Here is a 12,174-nt window from a genome sequence, read left to right on the forward strand (position 1 = left end):
AAAGGGAAAACATTGAAATGAGACGAACGAAAAGGATTGGCAGAAAGGCAATGATCAAATTTCATAACCTTACCGAAACAAATGAGTTGCGATTTCCTCCGTGAAAACCCTTCAATCGAGCCTTATTCAAATAAATCCAGCAAAATAAGCTAAATAAATTCGTCCAAGAGCAGACTGCCGTGAAGAATACAGCGGGGCAGACAAGACAGAAGAAACAACCTGCTCAAACAGTAAATATTTAGGCTACTGAGCGTTTTTTCCGTCTGCAGCAGTGAAAGCTGTCAACCCATAAGTAATATTTTCATTATTCAGTTATTTCTCCTTTTCTTCGAAGTTCAATCACAAGCAGAAACTATTCGTGCTCCAAGAATAGTCCTAAAAACAGGCTCCTTGTTCCCAAAAAAGGAAAAACAGTGGATCTTTGTGTTAAACCAGAATACCGTTTATATGAATCCAAGTCATATCAAAGCTCCGATGACAGATCCTTAACAATAGATTCCACGAATAAGACGGTTTCACGCTGGAAATAACATCAATTGCATATCCCAGGTTGTGAAAAAGCTTTCAAGTGAGTTAGGCTTTTCAATAGAATGTATCCACAATTTATTGACGCTTTTAGAATAGCCGAGAAGTCCCGAAAACGCAGCGCGCTCTGCGCCTCGGACACGACGCTCTCCAGGCACATACGAGAGAGACTGGGCTTCGTAATGTGTAACGTTGGCAGGCTGTGCTTCAAGCTGCTCTCGCTCCGCTGGGTGTGTTAAAAAAAATAGGACAGGACGAGACCAAAGCAATCAATGCACGAGGGCTAGATCTTTAATTTGATTCACTGCGGCGTCGTTCTCAATTGAACATGTCGACAGTCCCGTCTTCTTGTCACTTGAAAACGAATTGCCAAGTCGGGCTTTGCCAATAGCACAGGGTCTATGCGTAGGCCTATTATCATGCTCAATGTTTTACATCGCATTTTAATACAACCTCCCCCCTTTCAAGGACATTCCAAGCCAAAAGCACAATGTATGATCACAGAAAAAACTAAATAGCCCTGCCAACGACCAATTCTGATATGTGCATATATCCAACAATTATGTAACATAAATACCCATCAATGTAACCTAATAATACTGTCCAATACTGTATATTTCAGTGAAAGACGGTATAATAACACTTAACACCACAATTATGGTGTTGTAATGGGCTGTTATTTTGTTACACAAAAATAAATCTACATTCTGTTCCAGCACAGTGGGGAGAGCATTCTGGCCTCCTTTCTTGGGTTTTAGAAATACAGCATTTCTCCAAACCATCAACAAAAATCTGGGAGTTCATCCATTTTGACCTCCCAAGTCTGCAATGATTTTCTCCAGCTCCCACTTTTACAGTGGTCTGGGGAATACAGATTGGCGTTCTGACAAAGAGCAGAGCTGTCCATCTGCCTCCTTTTTAAAGCTGAAGATGCTGTTAAAATGTTTTTCTTTTGGGGGAGAATAAAATCTTTGAGGCTAAAGAGGAGGACATTTCCTATATTTTCTGTAGAAGTTAGCCCTCTTGTTCACCATTATGACCTGCTTAACCCACATGATTGAAGTCAGATCAAAAAAGCTTATGTTACCAAAGCACCAAGAAAAATAATCTGACAACCCCACTCAGTCTCAGTGAATCTGGCTAAAGACAACTTTAACATTAGTGTTTACTCTTTGCCATGGCATGTTATACCCCACAAATACCCCAGAAAGAATAAGGGCTGATGGGCTAAAATAATACACTATTATGCTTCCCCCAACTGGCATGTATTTTGTGTTTATTCGATGCAACATTGCATGCAATGTCAAAAAGAGTGCTCAGCGGGTTTGTGTCTGGAATGTAAGTCTTCTAAATATTACCCAGCTGACTGTAATTACAGGTCGTCTCCAACCCAACAGACATTTGAACACACATACACACACATACACACACACACACACACACACACACACACACACACACACACACACACACACACACACACACACACACACACACACACACACACACACACACACACACACACACACACACACACAATTTATGTCTGCTGGTCTCTGAGGATGTAATAATGGCAGAGGGACGGATTGAGCGCCATTATGGAAGTAGAGCATAGTGAGAAAGGGGAAGCATTTTTATCACTTGATGGCCTTTTGGTAACTTGGTCAATTCCTATTATTTTTTATTTTGGGATGTATTGAGGCACTTTGAAAGACTTCAAAAGCTAAATGGAAACATGCATATGCCACTATACTTGGGGAACTATCCTGGAGAAGTATATGTAACACAAAAGGAAGTATTATGATGAAACAAGCCTGCACAAGCATTATAATGAAACAAGCCACCACAATCATTATAATGAAACAAGCCACCACAAGCATTATAATGAAACAAGCCACCACAAGCATTATAATGAAACAAGCCACCACAATCATTATAATGAAACAAGCCACCACAATCATTATAATGAAACAAGCCACCACAATCATTATAATGAAACAAGCCACCACAATCATTATAATGAAACAAGCCACCACAAGCATTATAATGAAACAAGCCACCACAATCATTATAATGAAACAAGCCACCACAATCATTATAATGAAACAAGCCACCACAATCATTATAATGAAACAAGCCACCACAAAAGCATTATGATGAAACAAGCCACCACAAGCATTATGATGAAACAAGCCACCACAAGCATTATAATGAAACAAGCCACCACAAGCATTATAATGAAACAAGCCACCACAAGCATTATGATGAAACAAGACACCACAAGCATTATAATGAATCAAGCCAGCACAAGCATTATGACGAAACAAGCCACTACAAGTATTATTTTAAAACAAGCCACCACAAGCATTACAATTTATCATTAGATCCAGTAGCTATGCAACCCTGCATTCTGATAAAAACAAAACAGAAACACCACCTTCTACATTGTAAAAGCACTGTAATAAGCCATTCAGAAATAATGATTCACCAGTTGTAAATGTTTACAAACAAATGCAATATGATTGTCTGCGGGTAGCTGCAGGCCTAACATATGACAACATTGGGCATATGAGGACAGGTTGAGTACTACAAGGCTGGGGGCCAGTGTACTGTAGGCCTATTTTCTGTCATTCAGCAGTAACCTGCCAGCTTTAGGCCGGAGGTCCACTGAGTTGTGGCCGGCTAATGCCACCAGACTTGAACAGAAGAACAGTTAATCTCAGGTAAGCCAGCAATGACTGAATGGATATGGAGCCCCGTCCACATATCTAACCCTGTGGAAATAGGCATACCATCTGGCATATCAAACTACACATGCTGGCCTTCATGTCATGGTCTCCCTGGCTCCCTCATGTCCCAAAATAGGCGTGTATTTTGCAGCCAGTGGCATTGCAACCTGTTATGTAAAAGAGAACCCAAGACAGTGCAGAGACAGGTTGATTCCAGATCCCTGACAGCAAACATTGTAGTCAATGATGTATTCCAGCTAATTACATTCTAGATGGTGCCATTGGTGTCATGTTCCACAGAACACATGTACACTACTTCCTGTTATTAACAGCTTGCACCACTCATAGCTTATCAGACATGTTACTAGGATTATGTTTCAGAAATTATTATGTGAGCAAAATAATGTCCTTTTTTGAAAATTAATGCATTTTATGTACCCAAATTTCAAGTATTGGCAACAGAAAAACAATTAGGCTAGTGCAATGTGTTTCTACAACAAAGTGCACAAGCAAAATATTCTGAGCAGTATTTTCACTAGGCAACGAACAACATCAATATTTATCCGCATCTAAACATGGCACAGAATCCGTGCCATCACTGATGATGGTGGAGAGGTACAACTTCAGCCGTCCAAAGCAACACGGAATGGAATGGCAGCCGATGTTAATGTTTCATTCCCTTCTTTATTTCTGTGTGCGTGAACATCCTGAAACACTGTCATTTCTACTCGCAAGTGCCTTCGGAAATCCGTGATTTATTCATGACTGCGCATGAGTAGCTTAGACCTCCAATGTGGGAACAAGCACCTTATTCAATGGGCCTCCATCTTTCAATAGAGACAACGTTTTTTTTAGGTCATCCATTTAGAGCACCTGCATACTTCAAAATACAAGTACTGCTATCGTGAATGGAGGCCCGTGGATGTCAGACAATCTGAATGACTTTGTGGAGACTACACTTACTGTCAAGGCTATTATAGTAGCTGACAGAGGAAGCTCAAGAAACGAGATGTGCCCGCCGCCGCTGACCAAGATATCAAGTTCTTTATATAATAGTATGCAGAAATGAAGTCAGTAGACAGACATTAATGGATTTTTCATTTATCATGAAAATGGCTAGAAGGCAGTTGTTGAGTCTATTGCATCTATCAATGGGTCTTGTCAGGCTAAACTCATAAGGCTTTTTAACTTTCCCTATAGATCTCCTCATCACGGGCCTCATGTTAAAATATTTCTGGAGGGTCCTATTCAACATGAAAAGCCATCCTGATTCCTGATTGATGGAGCTGTTGTAGAACACAAAGCAGCCCTCCATCAGGCACATTAAAAATTAATTATTTCTGAGGGGATTCTTTCAGGCTGCAGCGCTGATGATAGACCAGGGCAGGGGGAGATGAGATGAGAGCTGGTAACTGCACTAGTTTGCCTCAGGAACCCCTCTAGCAACCAGTCCCAGTAGATCTATTCATCCATCAAGCTTCAATCCCAGAGGTGACTGTTTGAAGGCTTTGCTAGGCACCTTATCCCCAGGCTTAACAATCCAATATTGGTTGTTGCCGAAGATAATGACTCTCCATTGATGATAGAATACCCTGGGCTAGCCACTGCAATTTGCATTGCCCAACACTGCCGATCGATAGGGGTAGAAAATCAGTCGGCACCTGATAAGCATGCACGTTGGACTCACGTTGGTTTATAGGAGGAATGTCAACCTCTCATGTGCTCTCCTTCCCCTATCCACCTCCCTTCTCTCCTTCCCACCCCCACTCTCTTTCCTGCCTGCCTTTGCGCAAGGTAAAGATTGGCTGCTCCTGATAGAATCAGCAAGGACATTGCCGTCTTTATTCTCCCTCAAACACCATGCGCACGTCACCTTGACATTCTTTATCATCTACACGGCAGCAGCCTGAGAAAATGTACAGATCCTCTATCCGATACACATTGTCTATGGAGCCTGTGCTTTTCTGCTATAAGAGCTGTTTGGAAAATGGATACAAAGAAAAATACACTTTAAAGGCCTAAATCTGTTCCTGTCTAAAAAAAACAAAGGTTTTCACCCCTTGTGTGGTCTTATCACCAATTTGTCTCCTCTGAAATAAAAACAAAGAAATTAAAATGTATGGGATGGGACATTAGCTGCTAATCCAGCAACTCTTTGCAGGGGACCCTGAAAAGCTACAACACTGCTTGGCATTATGGGAAGAGGACAGCAATGCCTGAGAGTTGGACCAAATATCCCCATATTCACCAAAATATGGGGAATAATATTGATAACGACAAAAATGATAGGGGATATTTCCGGCTAAGCCACTGACTGCTTGGGATCTGAAAAATACACAGTACCAGTCAAAAGTTTAGACACACCTACTCATTCAAGCGTTTTTTTTCTTCTTTTTTTCCCTACATTGTAGAATAACAGTGAAGACATCAAAACTATGAAATAACACACATGAAATCATGTAGTAACCAGAAAAGTGGTAAACAAATTTTAGGTTCTTCAAAGTAGCCACCCTTTGTCTTGATGACAGTGTTGCACACTCTTGGCATTCTCGCAACCAGCTTCATGAGCAATGCTTTTCCAACAGTGTTGAAGGAGTTTTGGCTGCTTTTCCTTCACTCTGCTGTCCAACTCATCCCAAACCATCACAATTGGGTTGAGGTCAGGTGATTGTGGAGGCCAGGTCATCTGATGCAGCACTCCATCACTCTCCTTGGTCAAATAGCCCTTGTTTTGGGCCATTGTCCTGTTGAAAAACAAATGATAGTCCCACTAAGCATAAATGAGATGGGATGGCGTATCGCTGCAGAATGCTGTGGTAGCCATGCTGGTTAAGTGTGCCTTGAATTCTAAATCAATCACAGACAGTGTCACCAGCAAAGCACCCCCACACCATCACACCACCTCCATGCTTCACGGTGGGAACAACAAATGCAGAGATCATCCATTCACCTACTCTGCGTCTCACAAAGACACGGCGGTTGGAACCAAAAATCTCAAATTTGGACTCATCAGACCAAAGGACAGATTTCCACCAGTCTAATGTCCATTGCTTGTGTTTATTGGCCTAAGCAAGTATCTTCTTCTTATTTGTGTCTTTTAGTAGTGGTTTCTTTGCAGCAATTCGATCATGAAGGCCTGATTCACCCACTCCTCAAAACAGTTGATGTTGAGATGAGTCGGCAACTCTGTGAAGCATTTATTTGGGCTGCAATCTGAGGTGCAGTTAACTATAATGAACTTATCCTCTGCAGCAAAGGTACCTTTGGCTCTTCCTGTCCTGTGGCGGTCCTCATGAGAGCCAGTTTCATCATAGCGCTAGATGGTTTTTGAGATTGCACTTGAAGAAACTTTCAGAGTTCTTGTAATTTTCCGGATTGACTGACCTTCATGTCTTAAAGTAATGATGGTCTGTCATTTCTCTTTGCTTATTTGAGCTGTTCTTGCCACAATATGGAACTTGGTCTTTTATCAAACAGGGCATTATTTTACAATGTAGAATATAGTACAAATAAAGAAAAGCCCTTGAATGAGTAGGTGTCCAAACTTTTGACTGGTATTGTATATTCCACAAATGAACGTTTGATAAGACACACCTGTTAATTGAAATGCATTCCAGGTGACTACCACATGAAGCTGGTTGAGAGAATGCCAAGAGTGCGCAAAGCTGCCATCAAGGCAAAGGGTACTTTGAAGAATCTCAAATATTTGTTTAACACTTTTTGTTGTTGTTGGTTACTACATCATTCCATATGTGTTATTTCATAGCTTTGATGTCTTCACTATTATTCTATAATGTAGAAATAGTAAAATAAAGAAAAACCCTTGAATGAGTAGGTGTGTCCAAACTTTTGACTGGTACTGTATATTTTTAACAAGTCGTCTTATTGTCTCCCTTGTAATAAAAATGTCATTTCCTTTAATTAACAAGATACAAGTGAATTGTGCACTGGCTCGTAAAGTGTGAAAGAAGTTTTGAAATTCATTTTTCATTCACCTTGATAATTTAATACAGAGTGGCGCCAGTTTATTAACATTCTATGACCTTTTTTTCTCTCAGAAAAAAATAAGCATATAATCTTTGGCACTGGGGAGGAACAGGCATTACCGCCTCAACAGACACTGAAAGGTTGTCACTATTAAAAAAAGCTCTGTACTATGTACGCCTAAAGTAAACTCTGGGGAGCGATCCTTTAAATCTTTACTCTCATCCACAAATGAGTTGTATTTGCATAAAATGTTAATAATGAAGAAAAAAAGATCTTGGCTGTTCTGTGGCTTCACACTAAAGACACTGGGCACTTAGCACATGGCAGACAGACAGACAGCAATGAAAAGACAGTTGGAGGAAGCTGTTGCATAGATAGAGGAGGTCTTTCTGAAACACACGGGAAATGAAAGGGTTGAGAATGTGACAGAATAGTGGGAGGTGAGGGATGGATGTCTTCCAGGTGCTGGGAACTATGTCAATTTATGCAGCGGCCAGACAGCCGTCTAAATGGAGGTCTAAAAACTAACAGCCAAGTCTGATAGATACAGTAGATAACATTCTTTCAAGGATAAGTATGTTACTCTTCAAATCAAATTGTCTTACTGTATATTCGAGGACAACAGATGTCTACAGACATCTGCAACAAAGACACAAGGAGCAATAGAAAGAACATAACTACTGTGCAGGAATCTCAACAGTTAAAGGCCTGGGAGAGAAAAATGATAGCGTATTTGTTCCGGTGAGCAACACAGAGTAGCTGGGTGGCAGAGGCTGGAGTGAGATGAAATATAAAGGAAAGGCCTAATCCATTCAGAGACAAATGCAGGGTCCCAGACGCACATTTGTTTTGCGGCCGGAGGTTTAACAACTGGCATTCTAACTCCATTTCTCATCATTACCGGCCAGTATCAGTGGCCCTAGGATAGGGTCAGCCTGGGAATAGAGGCTGGGGTAGAGGGCAGGAGAAAAGGAGAAGGCCACTGATAGAGACAGAGGGAGATAATGGATACAGGGTGTGTGTGTGTACACAAGTGTGCGTGTGTGTGTGTGCATTGATATTTCTTCCCTGCACATTTGCACACATTTGAGTTCAATCTCAGTTTCAATTTGGATTTGAATGTCTGTGTTAGTGTGAATGTCATGCAAATGTTGGATTCGGTGTGTGTGGAGTGGGGAGAGGAAGAAAGGGACAGACTGTAGATGGAAGAGAATGCGACTGAGTGCGCAGCGCACGTGTCACCTCGGTCGCCATATGTTGCAGCACTTCACGGTGGAGGGCTGAATATGGACACAAGTGCTCCCAGCAGCTTCCAGTAGTAAGCCAGGCAGGCAGCAGCCCGGTGTCAGATATGGAAATCCACCAGCACTCTTGAATGATACAAGGCCACTCTTTAGCCCCACACGTCAAAGGATTTACCAGGGTGGATACAGCAGATGCCTTGACAGATTTAAAGGAGCCAAGAGGAGGGGTTCTTGGCTCCCCACTGCGGAGCACACTGACTTCTCTAGTGTTACAGAAGTGTATAATAAGACCCCTTGAGAGAAAAGTGTTGGAGAAAAAAAACAAGCACCCTGGCTTAAAAAAAGACCAAAACAACAATGTGATTGCATTTAAGGCCCTTATTAACATAGTCTTCCACTCAGCGAGGATGCCACTGGTTTTAATTCAGAGAGACGCAGCTGCCGGGGCCCTGCAATTTATATTATGACTAGATTCAATCAATTACAGCTCAAAAACTATGGCTTAATTAACTCCATACTCACTCAGACACCAGATTTCCCTCAGAGCCAGTCTAAAAACAGACAAACAAAATGTCTGTCTGTCTGTCTGTCTCCTTCCCTCCCTCTGACCCTCTGAGGAAAAGATGGTATTGTCATTAGTGTTTGAAAGCATACTGTGTCCCCCAAATGGAACCTAATGGGACAGCGCTGTGTATGGCCCCAGCCTCAACCTCCTATACTCACTATGAGAACTAGTGGCCTGTGGATGGCTTGACCTTGGCCCCTTTCAGACAGACAACCCTCCATGTCAGTTGATCTGATGGATAAAAGCTTTAGGATTAAAGTGCTCACAATTGTTTATGCCAGATGGTATATACTGTAGTTGTTAGGGTGTTTTTATATGGGTGCTATATAGGCCTACCACATAAATAATCTGTTGGCAAACCGTGATAAACAATGGCAAGTAATACAGTATACGTACAGTGCATTCAGAAAGTATGCAGAACACCCTTGACTTTTTCCAACATTTTGTTGATTGAATTGTTTTTTTCCTCATCAATCTACACACAATACCCTATAATGACAAAAAGCAAAAACGGGTTAAGACATTTTTACAAATGTATTAAAAAATAAATAATTGTAACGAGTGTGCTGAAAGTCGGGAAGCAAGTTCAGGGAGTGAGTGTTTTAATGAATAAAAGAAACAATGAACACAACCCACAAACAACGCACCGACATGAAAACAGAGTCAATAACACCTGAGGAAAGAACCAATGGGAGTGACAGATTTAGGGAAGATAATCAAGGAGGTGATGGAGTCCAGGTGAGTGTCATGAGGCGCAGGTGCGCGAGACGATGGTGACAGGTGTGCAGGATAATCAGCAGCCTGGTGACCTAGAGGCTGGAGAAGGAGTATACGTGACAATAATAATAATAATAATAACCACTATTCAGCCTGGAGTCTTATTGACTGTGATGCTACAAGCTTGGAAACACCTGTGTTTGGGGAGGATCTCCCATTCTTCTCTGTGGATCCTCTCAAGCTCTGTCAGGTTGGATGGGGAGCGTCGCTGCACAGCTATTTTCAGGTCCTTTAGGTGCCTTTTGGCAAAGTGGGCTGTTATGTGCCTTTTTACTGAGGTGTGGCTCCGTCTGACTACTCTACCATAAAGGCCTGATTGGTGGAGTGCTGCAGAGATGGGAGAACCTTCCAAAAGGACAACCATCTCCACAGAGGAACTTTAGAGCTCTGTCAGAGTGACCATCGGGTTCTTGGTCACCTCCCTGACCAAGGCCCTTCTCCCCCGATTGCTCAGTTTGGCCGGGCGGCCAGCTCTAGGAAGAATCTTAGTGGATCCAAACTTCTTCCATGTAAGAATGATTAAGGCCACTGTGTTCTTGGGGACCTTCAATGCTGCAGAAATATTTTAGCTCTGACATGCATGGTCAACTACGGGACCTTATATAGACAGGTGTGTGCCTTTCCAAATCATGTCTAATCAATTACATGTACCATAGCTGGACGCCACTCAAGTTGTAGAAACATCTCAAAAATGATCAATAGAAACAAGATACAATTTAGCTCAATTTCGAGTCTCATAGCAAAGGGTCTGAATACTAATGTAAATAAGGTATTTAAAAAAAGAGTATAGATATTAGCAAAAAAATCTAAAAACCTGTTTTTGTTTTGACATTATGGGGTATTGTGTGTAGATTGATGAGGAAAACATTTAATTGAATACATTTTCAAAATAAGGCTGTAATGAAACAAGATGTGGAAAAAGGGAAAGGGTCTTAATGCTTCCTGAACGCACTGTATTAGTCCCTATTATCACATCATATTGCTCTGTCTGAACATCACATTGTTTCAGTTACAGTCTTCCTGATCTAGCCGACAGAAAACACTCGAAGGCGTTCAATTATTCAATTTCAACAACATGTTACGACAGGAAACCAGGCTCCAAGAAAAAAAGAAAAGAAAACAGGCACAGAAAGAATCCCCCCCGTGAAAAACAAATCAACAGCAAGTAAATGAGATGAATTGAGTTAGGAATATCACATTACAATCATTAAATACAATTTACGACAGCAGATTTCAAATCAAATTAAGGAAAATAGGCAGATTTCTAATTCAATTAAGGAAAAAAGGCCAGCCAGATGTTTACACTACTCTCCTCTGTGATCCGCCGCCGAACCTTGGAGTTGACTCAGAACTCCAATCTAACTGAGCAAACCCGAGGTAAACAAACCCTAGGTAAACAAACAACGGGGATCCTAATTAGATTCAGGTGACCCGTGGATACTTCCATCCGATTAGAGGAAAAACACCTGAGGAAAAATGAAACTAATCTCTAAAACTTCACACGGCCGAGGTTGAGACCTGCGGTCCGTCTCACAAGCGTCGAGTGTCTTGGAGATCATGCACATTAACTTGACCAGATTCAATCAGTCAAGACAGATGGCCATGCCAGCCATGTGAAGCACTCTATTTATCCACTCTGCTCAACTCCTCACAGAAACGACGGGTTTCACGTCTTTTGGTTGAATAATTGTCCCCTTTATCCCATCACATTATGTGGCTGCAGCAGTAAAATCAGTGAATGACATAAAAAGTGGTGGAGAAAACCAGTACCATGACATTTGAGTCACTTAAAAACAGCACATTTTTTATACTGAACGTTATCAGATCTTCAACAAAAACCTAATATTACATACAGTGAGGGAAAAAAGTATTTGATCCCCTGCTGACTTTGTTTTGTCTTTATTTAGTGTGGTCAGGGCGTGAGTTGGGGTGGGCAGTCTGTGTGTGTTTTTCTATGTTGGGATTTTGAATTCAGCCTATTATGGTTCTCAATCAGAGGCAGGTGAATCATACTTAGGTAGCCTGGGTTTTACTTTTGAGTTGTGGGTGTTTGTTTCCGTGTGAGTATTTGTTGCCACACGGTACTGTTTCGGTTTTCGTTCATGTTCACATTTATTGTTTTGTATTTCATAGTGTTCAGTTTATGTCTTTTAATAAACGTTATGGACACTTACCACGCTGCGCATTGGTCCTCCGATCCTTCTCGCTTCTCCTCCTCAGAAGAGGAGGAGGAATGCCGTTACAGTACGTTTGCCCACTGACAAAGAAAAGATCAGTCTATAATTTTAATGGTAGGTTTATTTGAACAGTGAGAGACAGAAAAACAACAAGAAAATCCCAAAAAACG

At 41.5% G+C, this 12,174-nt stretch overlaps 1 protein-coding gene across 1 annotated transcript in view; it reads right to left on the bottom strand.

The window, feature by feature from the left end:
- Positions 1-12,174, bottom strand: part of fbrsl1 (fibrosin-like 1) — a 502,878-nt gene that overhangs the window by 98,958 nt on the left and 391,746 nt on the right.

The sequence above is a fragment of the Oncorhynchus masou genome, chromosome 25, assembly GCF_036934945.1.
Source record: "Oncorhynchus masou masou isolate Uvic2021 chromosome 25, UVic_Omas_1.1, whole genome shotgun sequence".
NCBI lineage: Eukaryota > Metazoa > Chordata > Actinopteri > Salmoniformes > Salmonidae > Oncorhynchus > Oncorhynchus masou.